The sequence below is a fragment of the Silene latifolia genome, chromosome 1 (genome assembly GCF_048544455.1).
Source record: "Silene latifolia isolate original U9 population chromosome 1, ASM4854445v1, whole genome shotgun sequence".
In the NCBI taxonomy this organism is placed as follows: domain Eukaryota; kingdom Viridiplantae; phylum Streptophyta; class Magnoliopsida; order Caryophyllales; family Caryophyllaceae; genus Silene; species Silene latifolia.
In genome coordinates, this window is record NC_133526.1 from 80,031,496 (window position 1) to 80,054,571 (window position 23,076).

Consider the following 23,076-nt stretch of genomic DNA (forward strand, 5'->3'; position numbering starts at 1 on the left):
GCGATTAAGGTGATGAACGTACTTTGCTTTCTCTCTTGACAGTAATTTAGGTTTTTAAAAGTGTTTAGAACAATGACGGAAAAGATTATATACCTTAATCGCATAATTAACAAAACCCGAGAAATAACTCCCCGTAAACCGGCTACTCGATCGAGTAGCTAAGGTACTCGATCGAGTACCCCCTTACTCGATCGAGTATCATAATTACTCGATCGAGTACCCAACAGGTCAGAAACTATTTTAAAAACGCAACTCACCCTTACTCGACAGAGTAAGGCCTACTCGATAGAGTACCCAGAGACTTATAAATACGGAGTATTACAGAAATGATTTGCGGTTTTAACAAAACACGATTAAAAACCCTCACTGAAAAGACGTTACTCGATCGAGTAACCCACTACTCGATCGAGTGGCCCCTACTCGACCGAGTACCCAAGCTACTTGATCGAGTAGCCTCTACTCTATCGAGTATCACCCACTTCTAAGGCAATCAAGGCACCAGGTAACTCCGACACGCATCACTAAGGGCTATTGCCTGCCCCCAAAGGTCGGTCAACGGGTCCCTAAAAGGACGAGTATTACAATATGTATTGCCAATATCATCAGAGAAAAGGTCATGATACTGAAGCATGCTTCAAACTAAAACATGTTATTGAAGACATGATTGACAACCATGAACTGATAGTTTCATCCTTAAGCCAACCAAGTGATGAAGACAACCCTAATGGACATCTTATTCTGCACGGACATGGAAGCCTTATAGACTATTGTCCTCTTATCATCCCAAACAACGAGAGTGAAGTGCTCAAGTGGGTCAAAACTCAAGACTAAACATTCAAGGCGCTGAATACTGAAGCAAAGATCCTTGAAGAGGAAAGTGATGAGTAGGAATCTGTATCTGAGATCGAGTTCGAGTTCAAGTCCGAGTCTTAGGCTTTCTCATATCTATCCTAATGTTTGTTCTTCTATTCCTAAGTGACAAACATGGGGCTATCCCCATAAGTCACGTATATTCTTTGAGTCTGTGTTAACCTCTTATTTATCTAAATGAAAGCACAACATTCAACTCATATATTCTTTTCTCTCCCTTTACCATTTTCCGTTGACAACGAGAATTGATTTGAGAATTGATTTAAAATAAACAACATGCTTCAATGCTATGTGAGTACATTCAAGTGACGTTTCGTACCGAGTAAGCAAAGGACCCGGAACCCCGTGTCTATTTTATTTACCTATTCCATGTTTGGCAATAGAAACCTTTCATTAGAACCCAATTTAGAACGAGCTTTTATCAAGGGGGGATTCTATGATGAACCCAGATAACAACCAAGAACATCTCCTTGCTTATGATCAATGACAGAAGTCAAGTCTATTCCCCACAAAAACATCCCATCAACAAGTACCAACCTCTTACCCCCGGGTACGTCTGATATGACTCTTAATTGCACATTTAGCCTCCTAATTGTACCTATTTTGCATACTAATATAGCATTTCATGACCATTTTATCCGTCAAATTCCTTCCTATTTCGCTTTCCTATTGCATTGTGTATGTTTTGTAGGAAAGGAGGTAATGAGGCGGGATTCCCATCTCTTGTGCATATTCGGAAGCTTGTTGACAATCTTAGATGGACTAGTATGAAGAGGAGGCAAGAACGGCAACCGATGAATTAAGAATAAAGAGTATACGTAGATCATGGGTTTCTAAAGCAAGAGGTGGAAAATTGTATGAAGATCCGTGCGTCCTAAGCACAAGACGGGCGGATTACCTAGTCCAGATCCGAGCGGTCCGAGCACAAGACGAGCGGACCCAACACCTTTGATCCGAGCATCTTCCCTGCAAGACGGGCGGATTCCGTCACAGACTGACCGTGCTTCAAGCTGATCCGAGCGGATCTTGGTGGGAGTAGCAACGTGATTTGCGTATTTCTTTCGGGACTTGCATTTCCCTACTCAACACTTAGCAATGCTATTTACTAATCTACCCTTGCTTAACCTAATGATGTACCACTATATATACTCCATTTGTAATAATCAAGAGATTAAGCCCTCTTACTAGAAAGTTCTCTTAGATTAGGAAAACCTTTCCTAGATTAGATTAGGAGTAGATTAGAATAGATTAATCTCAATCATTCCACAAAATTACACATTAATCTTTCCTTAATTATTGTTCAAGCTTCATTATTATTGGGTAATTGAAGATTATTGGGTTATTATTGGAGAACTGACAACTCTTCATCAATCAATCAAGTTTTCTTCTATTATTTTTTCCTTTTCATTTGTTCATCTTAAGTTTGGTATAATCTCTTTACTCTTTACTCTTTATTGCTTATTTCCTCATTTTCTTATCATGTTTATACTTGTTGTGATGATTGATACCATTAATGACATGTTTCTCATGATAATGAGTGAGTAGTCTTTTAGCTAGGATTAATGGGGAATGATCTATGCTTAATCTAATATATTTTCATAATTAAATTACTTGCTTGTTGTGATTTCAACTTATGCACATGTTATGTTTGATGAAATGCGAGCCTATGAATCCTTGCATTTTTTTATCCATCACCTATATTTTCAATGAGGCTTGTAAGCTTATACACCAACTCGAGCCTCATTAGACCATACATATAGTTGAATAGGAAGGATTAAGTCGACTTGTAGGTGATGTACAATCTAATCGATCGGCTCCGGGACCGAAACCTTCTTAGGAATTGTAAGCTTATACACCAACGCGGTCCTATCACAATAATAAGTGCTTGTTATATAATTGAGAACATGTTTGTATGATTTACTCCCATGAACCCCCTTTGAACCCATGATATCCTAACACTTTTAGTCATTTGTTTACATCCTTCCTTTTATTACTTATTTTATTTTATTGCTTGCATTAGTCTAGAACACAACTACAAACCCAAATCAATTGTGACACTTGTATAAATTGAGGTAGATAGACTTATAACCCAAAGCACACCGTCCCGTGGATCGACCTCGACTTAACTACTAACTAGTTGTTTGTTGAGAAATATAAATATGTTTGATTGAGAGCCCCAACGACACTTTCCATCAAAATGGCGTCGTTGCCGGGGACGGTGTTTTGTGATTAAGTTCTTATTTGTTTGTCTATTTTAATTTTGCTTTAACCTTCAGGACTTGTTCCTCAAGGTCATTCTTACCGTTTTATTGTAGTTTCCATGTTTGTAGTTGTATCTTTATCTTGGCTATGATGATGACCCAAGACTTGGTACATGGAGTATGTGGTGAAACTTTTGAGTATGACTACTATGGGTATGGGAAGTTTGAGGAGCAAGTCAACACAAACCTACCTTACTACTCATACAATGAAAGTCCTAACTTCTACCCCAATTTTTCCCACCAAAATCCTCACATCCAATATCCACAACAACCACCCACCCAATACCCACTCTACAATGAATTTCAAATGCCACAATACAACCACTTTCGCACACACCCACAACAACAAATTGAGCATGAATTTGCCATTCAAAATGTGATTCTCCAAATGATAGGAGATCAACAAAACTTCTTCAAACAAATGTTAAAGGAGAGCCAAAATAGGGACAATGTTCTTCAAGGCATTGTTACCCAAGGTGAGGAGTTGAAAATTCAAATTTCACAAATGAAGAAAGCCCAAATAACTACCCCTCACCACTCCTTAGACGATATCCATGAATGCGAGTTTGAAAAAGTAGCCCTTGATATGGAAGATGAGAAGTGGGAAGAGCCAATCTCCTTGAGCTCTTGTGAGTATGAAAGTGTTGTGTTTGATGAAGAAGATATGAGGTTAAGTACGCCAAATACTCCTAGCCTTTGTGAGTATGAGGGTGTAAATTTTGATGTGAATATTGAGATGGTGGAGGGTGAACTATTGAAGAAAGATGAAGCCCCTATTTATGATTCTTATGAATATAGCCATGATGACAAGATCGTAAAAGAAGCTTATGAAGAATATGTGTCTTACAAGGACCTTTGGAATAGGGAAGAAGAATGGACTTGTGAAATCACCTTACTTGAGGAGCCTATCCTTGAGAAATTTGAGATATCATATCATGAATGCCTCTCCCCAATTGCCTACAAAGACCTTTTCGCACCCACCATGGAACCTATGATTCTTGGAGATGATATGGTGGACCTTCTCCAAAAAGTCAAAACATCATATAAAGGGTACTTGGTGGAAAAGCTCAAGAAAAAACTTGCGAATGAACTTACTTGTGGAGATTTGGCACCCCCAATCTCAATTCCTAAGGTACCTCGTCATCAATGCCATAAGAATTCTCCTCCTACTCTTGAAGGATTAAAAAATCCAAATGCTATCATCATCACCGAAATTAGAGAAGAAGGTGGTAAGCGGAAGTCTCCGGATGAAAATGAGCCATACTTCATTCCTCATGTTGACAAGAATCATGGGCTTATTAATTTCAAGCATTGCAAACACTCAAGTGCTAAGGGCAAAGTGAAAGAAAAAATGAATGACAAGCTTCCTTAGCCAAGGTTTATTTTGAGTTGGAGCAAACCATACTTATGCTTATTTGGGGCTTGCTCACAAGCCTTTGATCTTCTTCTAAGAGCCTTGAGCTCTATGGAGAAAACAAAGAATCTCCGCAATTCAAACTAATTTGGTGGAGTCTTATCTCAAACCACCATTTGTAAGATATTCCTTCCCATAATTTTCGCATTGTATAAAATTGTATATACCTTTATTTTTCTTACATGAGAGAAGTGAAAGAGGGTTTCTTACCCATTCATCGAGTATATTTTCAGAAAATGATAAGAAGAAGTCACAAAAGGGTGCAAGGGAAACAATTCAAAAGAAAGGAACAAGAGATTGATGAAGAACAGCAAGAGACGCCCGTCCTGGCAGCAAGACGCTCGTCTCGAGCCATGCTACGAGCACAAATCAGCACTGTCTAAGAATCTACCCAGATTTTCAAGAAGACGCTCGTCCCGACTATAAGACACTCAGACCGGCCTTGAGACGATCGTCTTGGGCAACGTCCTAAGAAACTTCTTGCACTGGATGAGAATCCGCACGGATTCTCCAGGATCCGCTCGTCCCAGCAGAGACGCTCGTCTCCCCAGCAATCTGCTCGTCTTCAACTGGATGTAATTTTACACAGCTCCCTGACTATGAATTCGTGCATCTCCAGCATAAGACGCTCGGACTGATGCTTCAAGACGCCCGGATCACACATGGGACGCTCGGATTAGCTCAGCTTTTTGACTGGATTCTCGAATCATCCGCCCGAGCCCGGCCCTAGACCGCTCGTCTCCCACCCGTTTCCTTTATAAACACCCCCACCACCCCTCATTTTCCTTATCTTATCTCCTAAAAATCTCACATCATCATCAAAAACAATCTCCATCACAAAAACCAACCCAAAACCCTAATTTTTCAATCATATGCCCTATATCACATTTATAGGGGGTGAGAATCACAACTTGTATCTAAATACCAAAGTTGAGATTTTTATCAATAACATAATAGATTAGAGATTTTATTACCTACTGGAGTCACACGTTCAGCTTTAACATCTCCATTGTACTTAGGGTAATTTCGTTTCTAATGTCCCATACCACAACAATAGTGGCACTTATCTTCGGAAGATGCACCTTTTTTCGGCTTGGAAGAGTTATTCCCAATAACTTTCCCTTTGCCCTTGTTGGGTTTCTTACCCTTACTAGTACTCCGCTTGAACTTCCCTTTGCTTTTGTTATTAACAGAAAGCACATCCTTTGAAGAACTAACATCAAGACCCATGTCCCTCTCGGCTTGCACAAGCAATTTGTGCAACTCATGGAGAGAAGTCTTCATGTTTTGCATATTTTAGTTTACCCTAAACTGCACATATGCCTTCACTTTGTTCAAAGAATGTAGAACTCGGTCTAGGACGAGTTGCTCGGGAAAATTGACTCCTTGGGTCTTTAGAGTCTCAACAAGCTCAATCAACTTGAGCACATGAGGACTAACCTTTTGGCCCTCTTTGATGTTGATCTCAAAAATCACGGAGGTCGCCTCATATTGGATTATCCTCAGAGTTTGTGAAAACATGGTCACAAGTTTAGTGTAGATCTCATGGGCCGTGCTCATTTTGATAACACTCCTTTGGAGATCGGGCTCCATAGAGAAAAGCAAGACATTCTTGATTGCGGCCGACTCTTTTAGGTAAGCCTCATAGGCTTCCCTTGCGGCGGAGGTTGGCCTAGTAGTAGGTGTGGTGGGAGCGGCTTCGGTAAGGTAATGAAGCTTGTCGTCACCTTCCGCAGCCAAACGGAGTTGCGCATCCCAATCAGCGAAATTTGAACCATTCTTTTCAAGTTTACATCGATCCATAAATAAAGGATCGGAGCCAAGATGCATTAGGGTGTGGTGGAGCGTTTGTGCTAGTTGATGCGGATGTGATTGGAGTCGACATTGCAAACTAATCAAATTTGACTACAAAATAGAAAATGAAGGAATTATAAACATTTATCGTCTTAATAATACTTGTAGACGTTTTAAATAAGTTTTAAGCATTTATATAGTGACCTCTACCCAACTATTATAAATGATCCCGATATCCAAATTCATATCAATACGGGCACGGTGAGCCGATTCATCCCTTATCAATATAACTCGGTGGATTAACTCTTTAATCGATTCTACTTCTAGAACTCTCAGTCGATAAAATTACTTTAATATTTATCTTTAGCCCGGAACACATGCGACTACGGTCACGAATACTTCCGTTGAGCTCAATCCAAATTTTGATGTAATAACAATTTACTACCCACTTACCCAACGCAACAAGTTTAGTACCCCGGTGAGCTGAGCCTACTTCCTTATGAAATTGGGATTCATGGTTCTACTATTTGGTAAGGCTAATTCTCAATTATTATTTAGTGAGAGGTCTTGTCAATTTCACGTTTTAAGTGAACTAAAGCGGTGAACTACAATAATTATAATTGACACGGTCGATGACTCGATATGAAATGCATGTGTTGTTATAGCGATTTGGCAATGCATGCAACATATTAAAATGAATGCAAAGCAATAATAATAAATTCCTAGTATGACCTTCCTAAAATAGAAAATCAAATAATCTATTACATATTCGGAAACCAACTCCTTTGGTCCCTTGAATCTTCAAGTGGCACGCCTCCCAAGAACACCGTCTTTGTCGGAACGCCTTTCCGAATGGCACCATCTTGAAGAAACTCCATGATTACAAATAATAATAAAAATACAAAGCTATTCCTATTATACATTTATAATATGAAAAACTAGTAAAAATAAAAGTGATACAAATCACATTAAATTACAACCGAATCAATATTCCCTTTCAGTACGGATAATATTGATTAAAACTAAGGCCATACTAAGATAAAATTACATAATTCAAAATTATATAAATAAAAAGGCATTCAACAATTGAAATATGCAGCATTATAATATGAATCTATCATGCCAAATTATGTGCCAAATCGCCCTATTTAACTTATATCGATTATATAACCCGGTATTATGGAAATGTGTGATAATAACTTATTAAAATCACAAATCAATACTTAAATCAAATTTAAGCTCAAGTTAATTATCCTAAATTTCTTAGGACTCAAAAATTAGTATTCACTCAATTTTTGACAATAATCCAACTTGATTTAAGTTTTATGCTCATTTTTTACCTTAAAATCATAACTATTATGAAATAAATCAAATTTAATTACAATAATTTCAAATTTTGAATTTTAAATTTTTGAACATTATGGAATAAATACATGACACTAATAATGTCAAAAATCATGGTTAAAATTTTTGAATTTATTTCGAGAAAATATAGTTGCAATTTATCGGTTTTATCAAATAAAACATCTAAAGTATACAAAAATTAATTCAATCAATTTTACAACTTTAGATCTGATAAGTGGGATATAAATTCAACCTAAAATAATTTTCTCATGCCATGCAATTCGATTTAGCTATTTATGCTAAAATAGTCACTATTTATGTCATTTTTACTCTAAACACTCATAAATCATTCTAAATGAATCAAGTTTATTTCAAATTTTACACACGGTGAGTAAAACATGCATGTGACAACATATTAAAATTTCATGGCCCGTTTCGAAGTTTAACTATATTTAACCATTTTACCTCCATTTAATCCATTTTTATCTCATAAAAATCATAAATCATGCAATATTAATCACATTAATATGAAATTTTACATAGAATACGTAAAATATGCATGTGAGGTCATATAAAAATTTCAAAGTTAGAAACTTAGTTTAACTATTTTTAGCATTTATTTTCCATTTTAGTCATAAAAATGTAATAAAATCATTAAGAATCATTAAAATGAGCAATAAATTACCATAAATCATAAAAATGACCTAAAATATTTTAGGACCAGAATATATAACATGCATCATGATTTCGTGACTTACTCTAATAAATCACAATTTTTTTAGTTTTAATTAAGTTACTAATAACTCGAAAAAAACTATAAATCGATTATGCATGCAACATCCTATGCTCTGATACCAATTGTTAGGTTCATATACCTATTATTAGACTCTTCTAATAGTGAACAAATTAATATTTTAATTATTAGTTCTTTAGATCTAGTGCATGCATAACTAAATAAGGGATTAAATAAGAAAAACGATGTCCCTTACATTGTTATATGGCTCGAAATAAGGGCACAATTAAGGTCACATTCCTTATTTGTTCTTGAGCTTAAATATGGTGGTTGATCCTCCAAAATCCCAATGTAGAGATCCTCATTTGATTGCACCCAAGACAAATCCCTTAAAATAATATACTAATTAACTAGATTAGTGTATTATTGTACCTTAAAATAGATTCTAATATTATCACTATTACTACACTAGTAATCTAATATTGTGATGATATTAGATGAACAATTTCTTATTTCAAAAAAAAAACTTGTTTTAGAAAGAGGTAGAGAGAATATGGGGTGAATGCATGTAGAATGAATGGTGGAGTGAAATGAGAACAAAATTCTCATGATAAAGGGAGGAGGGGAGCCGGGTAGGGTGAAGGCAGAATGCCAAAATGTGGCATCTCCTTTTCCTTTTACTCTTCTCAATATTGTAGGTGTGTAAGAATAAGTAGAGTAGGCATGATTATATTAATTTTAACCATTAAAATAAATCACCCACTATCCTCTACAACCTACATTATGTCGGTCCATATAAAATGGACTACCATTTTATTTTATCAATTTGTCACTTGTCACACAATATGTCACATGTAGTATGTTACATGTTATTATTTAATTTAATGCATATTTATCAAATAAATATCATTTTATAAATTAATTAAATTATATACTACAAATTGACTAGTGATTCTTGATCACATAAATAAAATGGGTCATATAATTATAATTCACAACATATTGTAATTAAAATTAACCATTCTTGTTTCATAAAAAATAATCAATTTTAGTAATAAAGTATTTTAATTACTAAAATAAATCTTATTTAATCCAATTACAATAAGATATAAATATTCTCTCTCACAATTTAATTGTTCAATTTTAAGGAATTTATTAACTTGTATCGTTATACAATTAATCAATTTGTCTATTAAGGGAATTGTCCTTTAGGTGTGACCTTAAGGGATCAATTGATCACCACCGTCAAACGACAGTAATGTCAAACTCTAGTTAGCCAATCATTACTGATTAATGTTGATCAGTTGACTATATAAATGAATCATCCCTTACGTATTCTTAATTTGAGATTTAAACATGTGATCGCACTATTGTTGAGGACACATACTCCAACACCTTCTTTAAGACGTCGCGCGGTCTTCCTTTTGACAAAATCCCATCTCTTCGCTCTGGGGACTGTTCTTCTTGAACGCTACCCGTCATTCATCCTTCTTAAACATCCTTTGAGTCTTAACTAAAGTCCAAAATAAACCACCCTTAGCCTAGTTCTCGGTTCGGACGATGACAAGATCTTGGTTCCGCTCTCCGAATCATCACACCTCAAGTAGGGATATCAAACAAGCAAGTTGTGGCGAACATGTGCAAAGAATATGATATGATTCGTGCTTTTGCAAATCCTCAACCAAGCGGACCTTTTACCTCAAGGATCAGATACGTGTTGATACCCTTTCTTTGCTAGGATTTGCATATACTTGGGGACAACTCATGAGTCTCCAATCTATCGAATCGTGTCAAACCTAAGCTTATGTCTTGTTAGTTTGTCATTCTGCATCCATGTGAGTCAATCTCGTGACAACTCATGAGTCTCCAATCTATCGAATCGTGGATCTACGACCAACAAATTCCAACTCTTAACAACTTTTAAGCTTTATAACTTTCAAAACTCCTATCTCCCCTCACGCGAGATATTACGTGCTAATTGCTTGCATGCGTATGTGATTATATGCTTACGTGCTTGTCTATCAGGCTGCGAATTTCTATCATCACTAACCATACAGGCAATCTTGAGAAACAAAACACACTCCAACTGAGTACTGAGTTCTTCCCAACAAACGTCAACCCGTCAAGTCCATTAAATACGTCAATTACTTGTCATACTCTACTCCACGGCAAGCAGCAACCGATCTTCCCAGCGAGTCCTGACCAGTTTGTAACTCCCTAGGGAATGTTGGTTTTCAAATGGAAAATACAGGTCTTTCGAAGATCCTAACAACATGATTCATGATCCCGAAGCAGCGTTCTCCCAAAATTGTTTTCCAGAGAGCCATGTTAAGATGATTTATCCCCACGGAGTTCGTTTATAGTCCCGAGAAAGCTGTAGTTCATTGCTTCTTAGCCAAACCTCTAAACATAAACATGACAAAAAATTCACTACCCTGAGACACCTGGGATATTTATCCCCAACCTAAAACCCGGAGAAAACTTTGGCCACATAGTTAACCCTTAGGTTGTTTAGCCTAGACACTTTATATCCCCATAGACTCCTTAGTCTTTGCTCAGATGTCTTGACCCTTCCTTTGAACAGTTTTGGAAAGCCTCTTTAGGCTCCTTAAACATATCCAACATCAACCTACAATTTAAACTCCTTAGTCCCTTAGGGTTTCCAAACTTTGAGCCGTTAGAATTTCCTTGAACACTCTAAGTCTAACCCTTTAGACTCACGAGGTTGCCATATATCCGCACATTGCCTAGATTCTTACTCTAGATCCACTCGATGATACCTACTACGCTCCCTACAAAACATCCAACATGAATCCTTTAAGAGATCCATATCTTTCTAGCAACACCCTTAGATTGTCTAGTCTAACCCTTTAGTGATCAAGTCTCTACTGTGCATCCTCCAGAAGGTATACCAGGTATGATCTATTCTTATGGCTGGCGAGCCATTAAACGTAGTCTAATGGACTTTAAACGACCCGCATCGTTAGTCGACAGACTCTAAACTGTTTCCGACGGCAGGTCCTTGACTCGAATCCCCGAGTCGCCTCGACGTCACCCTTCCCAACGGCAGGTCCTTGGCTTAAACCCTTTTGAGTCGCCTCGACGTCGCAATAGTTTTCAGGTTGTAATCTTCGATTGACCTGGAGGCTATACTTTGAATTTCGCCCTGTCCAAGCCTTAGTCAAAGTGAGGGCTCTTTAGATACCCGATATCTGCACCTTCCAAAAAACACCCGATGATGAATGGACTACAACGTGTTTTGATATGCGAGCATGGATTGGCTATACATGAGATGGTTTAATGCATTACTCGAATATGAAAAATAATTTCAAAAATGGTTTTCTAACTTCATTTGCATTAACAACACTTTTTATAGTTAAAACCGACTTTGGACCCAAAATCGACTCGAAAACTCGCAACCCGAGACAACCTGAGTCAACTGGAGTCAACCCGAGTCTTGAACATCTAAAATAATGCCATAAATGGTTTTATATTGCCATTTACATTAAAATGACATTAATTAGAGTCAAAACCGACATCGGGCCAAAACCCGACTCATAACTCAAATCCCGACTCAACACGGGTCAAACTCAAGTCAATCACACAAAATACCCACCCCAAATAACACCCAAAAGAAATCTTGGACGGCTAAGCAATCATATAAACTACAAAACACAACCAACCAAAACATTGGTTAGAACAAACTACAAAGAGAAAATCCAAATTTCCGAAAAGGACATGACACCTCATTGAGGCACTAGGTTGCTCGCGCCTCAATGGGCTTCCTCCTTAACCTCCAAGAAAAGTCAACCGACCTACCACCCCACATTTCTCTATAAATACCCCCTCATATGCACCTCTATTGGTACGTGAGAGTCCGCCCCTCACATCTCCCTTAAACTTCTAGAACTCGACTTCTTAAGTCGAGAAATCGACACGTGTTTTCCACCTATCGATAATTGAAAACACAAGCCTTATACATTTTGTTTGGTACCGGTGCCGTGCATTCGACCGACCCATTCGACCAACTCAACATAAATCAACATGTTTTCAAACAACATATTTTCAACATATTTTCAAAACAAAATCCTTTTTTAAGGCACTCTTTTAAACTCATTTTGATCCCAAGTAGTCGCATAACGAGAAACTCGTCTCAAAAGTCGTCTACCACGCAAACATCATAACATCTAAGTTTGAGGGTGTAAACTATAACACCTCTAATTTCCGTAATATAATTCTTTAATTTTATTTTCCCATATTTCATATTTTATTTTCTGGGAAAATATCCGTCTCTTAACTTTTGGGCTCGTTGAGCTCGAAAACGGTGAAGACCCGCTCCTTCCTTGGGTCTCACGTGATTTTGGTGTAGATGGGTAAGTTTTGGGCCTAAGCTTAGAATAAACCCATGAGCTTCTCTATAAATAAGAAGGGAAATCAAACCCTTGCTTCTTTTTTCTCAAAACCCTAAACCTAATTTCCCTCTTCCTCCTTCCTCCCTTGTGCCGCGCGTCCCTTACCTAGGGTTTCGTGCCATTCTTCCTCTTCCTCCTTCCTTCATCATCTTTTGTACTTGGATCGATCCTACTCCTTGGATTTATCTATCTTCTTCGTAGGTTTTATGTTTTCGCATAGTTTTATAGTTTTTATAGTTTATATATATATATATATATATATATATATATATATATATATATATATATATATATATATATATATATATATATATATAGTTAGTATATTTATTAGATTCGTTATCTTTGGCACGTGGATGATTCTATGAAGGCGTGGAAGTTGCTCCAGGAGAAGACGTTTATATCGTTGAAGACGATCTGTAGGATTATTTGCTTAATAAGGTAACTAGGTGTTTTCTTTTAATCGTGTTTATGCCAATTGATGTAATTAATATGATTTAATGATTGTCTTGTATGATTGGTACGTGTTGGATTATTTATGATCATGTTAAATTATGTTTCCGCATGTTTTATATGTTTTAATGTATTAATTATATATCGTATGTTGTTTATGTGTTTATTATGGGTGTCATGAGCGAAATTAGGGTTTACGAATAAACCCTAGTGGCGGCATGATAGGCGGCCTAGAGTTCTCTCCAAAGTTATAGCTAAATCTAGTATAACCTTCATGATGATTCAAGTGTTATAGCTAAAGTTAAAACAACTTTGGGTAGCTACTCTAGTTATGGTTGGAGCTACTATAACATTGAAGTACGAGTTAGGGTTATAGCTGGAACTAGCGTACCCTGAGATTATGGCTCAAGGTTATGGTTGGAACTAGTATAACTTTGAGTTTCATGTTAAGGTTATAGTTGAGGTAAGTATAACTTCAAGTTATATATGTTGAAGTTATAGTCGAGGTTACTATAACCTCGCATCCAGAGTTTATGTTGTGCTTAGGGTTACTATAACATTGAATGGTTAATGCTAAGGTTATAGCTGAAATGACTATAACATTGGTTGCTTGTACTTGTATCATATGTTGTATTGTGTTCAACGTGTTATGTCCTTGTGTTTGCATATATCTTTGGTTAATCTTGTTCATATGATAGGTAGGATGGTCAGTTATACTATCCTATGGGTTGAGTCGTGATGTTGTTCACGCATGTTAGTACAGTCAGTTATACTGTGCATTTGTTTGTTGGCTGGTTTAAATAGATGACGGTAGTATCAGTTATATGCTATCGGAATGAACCAACGCCACCCGTTGATGCGGGGTTTGTTTTGGTCTATGTTCAGAACTAGCCAGAGGCAGTGGTTATACGCTCTGGTTCCCGAGTGTCGTTCGGTGTACAGTTATTGCACCGAGAGTCTGGCCAGGTCTTAGACATATAGGCAGTGGTTATACGCTATACATAGTACTGTGGAGGCAGTGGTTATATGCTCCACACCGATGGAGGCAGTGGTTATACGCTCTGTCAGCTAGAGGCAGTGGTTATACGCTCTGGCAAGTTAGAGGCAGTGGTTATATGCTCTAACAGGCGTTCGCTCTATTCGCTATGCTTTGTTGCTAGCTTTATGCCTTCTGTTGTTGTGGATTGTGTGTTACCATGTTCGTTATGCTTCAATGCTAGCTTTGTGCCTTAGATTGTTGTGGGTCGTTTGTCACTACTAGTCTTGTAAGTGTTCATGGTCTAGTTCTTGCATATGGTCTAGGTTTGCATGATTGCATTCGTCTAAGGTTGATTAAGTCATGGTAAGCTGAATTGGGTTTTTCGTGATGTATAGATGATCTCACATGTTTACTGGTTTTACATTTCCATTATTATTGATTATTAGTTATATTCAATTGTTGTAAACATGATTGGGAGAGCATCTAGTTACTCCCAACTGCTTGTCGACCCCCTTTTCAGGTTGTTCAGTTTGTTGCTGTTTGGTTGATGCTTGCTTGGGGAATGTGCGAAGCGAGCTTAATAATAAAATAGGAGTTTGCTTTTAAGTATTAAGAACCTTTGAATAATGTATTAGTTATTTTGGATTTAGTAGCGAACCGGATTGGTCAGGTGTTTCCGCCACCTTGATCCTTTTATCAGTATTGTACTCTGATATTTACTTTATATAAGTTTTTCTTTTGTTTTATGATCCGCGTTGTTACAGTTGGTATCAGAGCGAACACGCTCCCAACTCTCGCTTAGTTGATGACTAAAATAAATGACCTAGTTAATGAGTGAGGGTAAATGAGGTAGAAACCAATATGATTGGTTGGTTTTCTTTTGTTTGTAGAGTGTATGAGTAGTTGTTTGGAGTGGTGCTTAGGTTCTACCACTTATAACGGAATTTCGTTCTTGCAGATGGTGCGCAACGGAAATGGTGAGTCTGATGCAGATCGCATCAGGAGACTTGAGGCCGCTTTGGCATCTATAGCCGAAGGTTTCACTAATCACCTCAACAACAACAACAACAACAACAACAACAACAACAACAACAACAACAACAACAACAACAACAACAACAACAACAACAACAACAACAACAACAACAACAACAACAACAACAACAACAATAACAACAACCATCCGCAACCGACTGTGTTTGATCGCTTTGCTCGTCATCGTCCTCCGACTTACGATGGTGCAAATGATCCTACAGCTTTGGAGGCATGGATTTGAGAGATCGAGAAGTTGTTCCTCGCTACTGGATGTCCTGAGGATCAGATGGTGGATATCGACACCTATTATTTGAAGAACAAGGCCGACAACTGGTGGGCTCTTGCTAGAGCTGGTCTGGAAGTTCGACTAGGATATGGTTGGGCTGTCTTCTCTGAAGCGCTGAAGAAGAGGTTTTATCCCGAGGAGATGCGCTGGCAGAAGGAGCAGGAGTTCCTTCGTCTACAGCAAGGTTCCATGACCGTTGAGGAGTACACCAACAAGTTCGTGAAGCTGTCACGTTTTGTTACTTCTGTAGCTATGGACGAGGTTTCAAGGACTCGTCGCTATGAGAAGAATCTAGCTCCTAAGGTCCGGACTGCTATGTCTGGCATTCCTTCAACTTCTTTCCAGCAGGCCTATGACCGTGCTCTTAGTATCTATGATTCAGTTCTTGCTACCGAGGCTGAGGAGAGTGCAAAGAGTAAGTTCTGGAAGAGGCCTTATGTTGCTCCTAATGCTTCCTATAAGAAGCAGAAGTACGAGGCTCGTCCTTATACCTCGCGCGATCAGAATCAAGCTAGGGAGGGTATGACCTGTTTCAGATGCAGGAAGCCTTACCATCCGGGTACGAGTTGTGCTCCTGGTACACCGATCACATGTTACACGTGTAAAGCTCCGGGACACAAAGGTGTTGACTGTCCCCAGAAACCAAAGGCGGAAGCGTTGAAGGTGGAAACTCCGAAGACTTGTCGTGTGTTTGTTATGAGTCGTGATGAGGCTGATGCTAATCCAGATGTGGTTACGGGTACCTTTCTCGTTCATTCATTATCTGCTTTTGTTCTTTTTTATACGGGTGCATCGATGTCTTTCGTATCCGAATCCTTTTCCGTCCGTGCTGGACTCTCTTCTTCTTCATCCGTTCATACCTCTATATCCCTTCCTACGGGTGAGATTTTTTCTTGCTCCATTCTTTTCAAGGACGTACCTGTCAGTATCGCAGGGGCGATCCTTCCTGCCGATCTCGTCCAATCCAAACTCAGAGAGTTTGATGTGATTTTGGGTATGGATTGGTTATCTCGCTATGACGCTAGGTTCCTATGTCGTGATCAGAAGATCGTGCTTAAGAGTCCTACAGGTTCAAGGGTTTCTTATCAGGGTGTTAGGGTTACACCTACGGTCAAGTGGGTATCTGCTTTGAAGATGGTTAACTTGGGTAGAAAGGGTCATCAGATCTATCTATGCAGTGTTTCAGTTGAGCCTAGGTTAGAGGATATTCCTGTGGTTAGGGAGTTTCCCGATGTCTTTCCTGAGGATCTACCTGGTATTCCTCCTGAGCGAGACGTGGAGTTCTCGATTGAGTTGGTACCTGGAACCGGTCCCATTTCGAAAGCTCCTTATCGTATGGCACCAGCCGAGTTACAGGAACTCAAGAAACAACTTGAGGAGATGATCGATAAGGGTTTCATCCGACTGAGTGCTTCGCCGTGGGGTGCTCCTGTTTTGTTCGTCAAGAAGAAGGATGGTAGTATGCAGTTGTGCATCGACTACCGTGAGCTGAACAAGGTTACTATCAAGAATAGGTATCCTTTATCGAGGATCGAGGATTTGTTTGATCAGCTCCGTGGTGCGAGTGTGTTCTCGAAGATCGACCTGAGGTCAGGTTACCATCAGATTCCAGTTAGGAATGAGGATATTCCTAAAACTGTTTTTCGTTCGAGGTATGGCCATTATGAGTTCGTGGTGATGCCGTTTGGGTTGACGAATGCACCTGCCGTTTTTATGGATCAGATGAACCGCACTTTCAGTGAGTATTTGGATAAGTGTGTCGTGGTGTTCATTGACGACATACTGATTTACTCGAGAGATGAGGCTGAACACGAGAGTCGCCTTCGTGTTATCTTGGAAATTATGCGTAAGCAGAAGTGGTATGATAAGTTCTCAAAGTGCGAGTTTTGGTTAAAGGAAGTTACCTTCTTGGGTCATGTGATATCTAGCGATGAAGTTATGGTTGATCCGTCGAAGATTCGAGCCGTGGTCGATTGGGAAAGTCCAAAGAATGTGAACGAGGTTCGGAGTTTCCTTGGTCTAGCTGGGTATTATCGTCGGTTTGTACATGATTTCTCTAAGGTTGCGAGACCGATGACTCAGTTAATGATGAAGTAATCCAAGTTCATTTGGACTGAGGCTTGTGAAGCTGCTTTTCAGAAGTTGAAGATAAGGTTGACTACAACTCCTGTGTTGACTCTACCAGAAGAGGGTGTTGAGTTCGATGTGTTCTACGATGCGTCAAAGTTTGGGTTGGGTTGGGTTGTGTCTTGATGCAGAAGGGTAAAGTTGTGGCTTATGCGTCCCGTCAGTTGAAAGTTCACGAGACGAACTATCCGACTCACGATCTTGAGTTAGCAGCAGTGGTGTTTGCACTTAAGCTGTGGCGACACTACTTGTATGGAGTCTCTTGTAACTTTTATACGGATCATAAGAGCTTGAAGTATATCTTCACTCAGAGAGATCTTAACATGAGGCAGAGACGTTGGTTGGAGCTGCTTAACAACTACAAGATTGAGCTGCACTATCATGAGGGTAAGGCAAACGTGGTTGCCGACGCTTTGAGTCGCAAGGTATGTCATGCTATGAGATCTGTGTTGGTGTTACCTGATGACTTGAGTCGAGAGTTCCGGAAGATGAGCCTTGAGGTAGTTCTTCCTGGTACTTTAGATTTGAGTGCGATGGTTGCCGAACACGAGATCCTTCATGAGATCCGAGTTAAGCAAAGAGAGGATGAATACATAGAAGGAGTTCGAGTCTCTATAAGCGAAGGGCGCGCCAAAGACTTCGACGTTGGACCTGATAATGGTCTACGATTCCATGGTCGTTGGTGTGTGCCTAGCTGTGAGTTTTAAAATGTAAGATTCTCAAGGAGGCTCATAGTACTCCCTATTCGGTTCATCCGGGTGGTGATAAGATGTATAAGAATCTGAAGCTAAGGTTTTGGTGGCCGGGTATGAAGAAAGAGATCGCCGAGTTTGTGAGTCGTTGCCTGATCTGTCAGAAGGTCAAGTTTGAACATCAGAGACCTGGTGGTCTACTGCAACCTTTAGAGATTCCCACATGGAAATGGGATTCGATTTCGATGGACTTCGTCATGGGTCTGTCGAGGTCACCGAGAGGAATGAATGCGAATTGGGTCGTGGTTGATTGTTTGACTAAGGTCGTGCATTTCATTCCAATGAAGGAGACTTGGAGTCTCGAGGAACTAGCGAATGCTTATCAGCGTGAGATCATTCGTCTTCATGGGGTTCCTAAGGATATCATCTCTGACCGTGATCCGAGGTTTTGTTCTCAGTTTTGGAAGAAGCTTCAGTTGGCTTTGGGCAGTGAGCTTAAGATGAGTACGGCTTTCCATGCTGCAACTGATGGTCAGACTGAGCGTACGATTCAGACGCTTGAGGATATGTTGCGAGCTTGTGCTTTGGAGTTTCAAGTTAGTTGGGAGAAGAGTTTACCGCTTGTGGAGTTCTCTTACAACAACAGTTACCAAGCTAGTATTCAGATGGCTCCGTTTGAGGCACTTTATGGAAGGAAGTGTCGTAGTCATTTGTGTTGGGACGATTCTAGTGAGGCTGTCGTTCTTGTCCCAGAGTTGGTCCAAGAATCGATTGAGAAAGTGAGGTTGATCCGTGAGAAGCTTAAGGCAGCCCAGGATCGACAGAAGACGTATGCAGACTTGCGGCGTAGGCCGATTGAGTTTGAGGTTGGCGATAAGGTTTTTCTTAAGGTTTCGCCGATGAAAGGTGTTTAGAGGTTTGGGCTTAAGGGAAAGCTTAGTCCTAAGTATATTGGACCGTATGAGGTGCTCGAGAGAGTTGGCGAGGTAGCCTATAGGTTGGCTTTACCTCCGAATATGTCGAAGGTTCATGATGTGTTCCATGTGTCGCAGTTGCGTCGTTATCGTAATGATCCTTCTCATGTTCTTCAGGCTGATGTTATCGAGGTTGAACCTAACCTGACTTATGAGGAACGACCTGTTCGAATTTTAGAACGTCAGGAGAAGAGGTTAAGGAATAAGATTGTACCTTTGGTTCGGGTTCTGTGGAGAAGTCAGAAGTTTGAGCAAGAGACTTGGGAAACCGAAGCGTCTATGCGAGAGAAGCATCCACATCTTTTTGAGTGAGGTAGTTCTCTTATCAAGTTTCGAGGACGAAACTTCTTTTTAGGGGGTTGGATTGTAACACCCTTAATTTCCGTAATATAATTCTTTAATTTTATTTTCCCATATTTCATGTTTTATTTTCTGGGAAAATATCCGTCTCTTATCTTTTGGGCTCGTTGGGCTAGAAAACGGTGAAGACCCGCTCCTTCCTTGGGTCTCACGTGATTTTGGTGTAGATGGGTAAGTTTTGGGCCTAAGTTTAGAATAAACCCATGAGCTTCTCTATAAATAAGAAGGGAAATCAAACCCTTGCTTCTCTTTTCTCAAAACCCTAAACCTAATTTCTCTCTTCCTCCCTTGTGTCGTGCGTCCCTCGCCTAGGGTTTCGTGCCGTTCTTCCTCTTCCTCCTTCCTTCATCGTCTTTTGTATTTAGATCGATCCTACTCCTTGTATTTATCTATCTTCTTCGTAAGTTTTATGTTTTCGCATAGTTTTATAGTTTTTATAGTTTTTATAGTTTATATATATATATATATATATATATATATATATATATATATATATATATATATATATATATATATATATATATATATATATATATATATATATATATATATATATTAGTATATTTATTAGATTCGTTGTCTTTGGCACGTGGATGATTCTATGAAGGCGTGGAAGTTGCTCCGGGAGAAGACGTTTATATCGTTGAAGACGATCTGTAGGATTATTTGCTTAATAAGGTAACTAGTTGTTTTCTTTTAATTGTGTTTATGCCAATTGATGTAATTAATATGATTTAATGATTGTCTTGTATGATTGGTACGTGTTGGATTGTTTATGATCATGTTAAATTACGTTTCCGCATGTTTGTATATGTTTTAATGTATTAATTTGTTTATGTGTTTATGTGTTTATTATGGGTGTCATGAGCGAAATTAGGGTTTACGAATAAACCCTAGTGGCGGCATGATAGGCGACCAAGAGTTCTCTCCAAAGTTATAGCTAAAGCTAGTATAACCTTGATGATGATTCAAGTGTTATAGCTAAAGTTAAAACAACTTTGGGTAGCTACTCTAGTTATGGCTGGAGCTACTATAACATTGAAGTACGAGTTAGGGTTATAGCTGGAACTAGCGTACCCTGGGATTATGGCTCAAGGTTATGGTTGGAACTAGTATAACTTTGAGTTTCGTGTTAAGGTTATAGTTGAGATAAGTATGACTTCAAGTTATATATGTTGAAGTTATAGTTGAGGTTACTATAACCTCGCATCCAGAGTTTAAGTTGTGGTTAGGGTTACTATAACATTGAATGGTTAATGCTAAGGTTATAGCTGAAGTTACTATAACATTGGTTGCTTGTACTTGTATCATATGTTGTATTGTGTTCAACGTGTTATGTCCTTGTGTTTGCATATATCTTTGGTTAATCTTGTTCATATGTTAGGTAGGATGGTCAGTTATACTATCCTATGGGTTGAGTCGTGATGTTGTTCACGCATGTTAGTACAGTCAGTTATATTGTACATTTGTTTGTTGGCTGGTTTGAATAGATGACGGTAGTATCAGTTATATGCTATCGGAATGAACCAACGCCACCCATTGATGTGGGGTTTGTTTTGGTCTATGTTCGGAACTAGCCAGAGGCAGTGGTTATACGCTCTGGTTCCCGAGTGTCATTCGGTGTACAGTTATTGCACCGAGAGTTTAGCCAGGTCTTAGACATATAGGCAGTGGTTATACACTATACATAGTCCCGTGGAGGCAGTGGTTATACGCTCCACACCGATGGAGGCAGTGGTTATACGCTCCGTCAGCTAGAGGCAGTGATTATACGCTCTGGTAAGTTAGAGGCAGTGGTTATACGCTCTAACAGGCGTTCGCTCTATTACCTATGCTTTGTTGCTAGCTTTTTGTCTTCTGTTGCTGTGGATTGTGTGTTACCATGTTCGCTATGTTTCAATGCTAGCTTTGTGCCTTAGGTTATTGTGCGTCGTTTGTCACTACTAGTCTTGTAAGTGTTCATGGTCTAGTTCTTGCATATGGTCTAGGTTTGCATGATTGCATTCGTCTAAGGTTGATTAAGTCATGGTAAGCTGAATTGGGTTTTTCGTGATGTATAGATGATCTCACATGTTTATTGGTTTTACATTTCAATTATTATTTATTATTAGTTATATTCAATTGTTGTAAACATGACTGGGAGAGCATCTAGTTACTCCCGACGGATTGTCGACCCCCTTTTCAGGTTGTTCGGTTTGTTGCTGTTTGGTTGATTCTTGCTTGGGGAATGTGCGAAGCGAGCTTAATAATAAAATAGGAGTTTGCTTTTAAGTTTTAAGAATCTTTGAATAATGTATTAGTTGTTTTGGATTTAGTAGCGAACCGGATTGATCAGGTGTTTCCGCCACTTTGACCCTTTTATCAGTATCGTACTCTGATATTTACTTTATATAAGTTTTTCCTTTGTTTTATGATCCGGGTTGTTACATAAACAACTCACTTATTTCATGTATTTATTGTTTTTATGATATTATAAACATGAAAAATGCATAACACGATTCAAAACATGGAAGAAACAAGTCAAAACTCAATTCTCACCAGAGTGAGGGGTGTCATTGTCTCGCACGATGACTGGCGCCCCAATGACCTCTCTGGTTCGAGTCGGATCGTGTTTATATTTGTTCTTCCTTTGCTTTTTCTTTTTGTTTCCTTTTCTCACATTTTTCTTATTACGGTTTTTACCATTTTATTTTACCTTTCTTACAACCGATTTTTAACCATCTCCGAAAATCATCCTTGGTTAAATTATACCATGACGGTTTATTCCGTGACTCGATGATATTATTGGTTAATTACAAATTAATGGGTATTTTAACACCCTTTTTCTTTTACTTAGCATTTTTCCTCACTTATTCACATTTGCGAGCATTTTAGTCATATTCATAATCATCCTTGCATTACAAGAAAAATCGTTTTGAGCGACGAAAGACTTTAGTATGGGCAACAAATTATTTACTCGTAGCACAATAATATTAATATGGTCCAACTCATATGTCGCAAAAAAAATACACTTTGTGCAACAAAACGGAATTTTATTGCCCAAATTCTCTTTTGGGCAATAAATAATGTTATTTGTCGCCTATATTGTATAGTTTAGGCAACGAATTAAAAATTTGTTGCCTTTAGCAATGTCATAGGCTGAAAATTACCCAGTACGTCGCCCTTACTCGAAAAAAAAAAAAAAAAAAAAAAAAAAAGCGCAAAAAACTCCCTCCTTAATCACCCCCAAAATTGTAAAAAAAATTGAAAAAGACCAACTCTATACCTCTCCGCCATCAACATAACATTTTCCCCAAATCCTCTCTTGAGCAATAAAATCGTCTCTCTCTCTCTCTCTCTCTC

The 23,076-nt window shown here is 38.7% G+C and overlaps 1 protein-coding gene across 2 annotated transcripts in view; it reads left to right on the plus strand.

Moving 5' to 3' along the window:
- LOC141607016 (uncharacterized) overlaps positions 1-23,076 on the plus strand; it is a 269,164-nt gene that overhangs the window by 119,401 nt on the left and 126,687 nt on the right. The window lies entirely within an intron of this gene.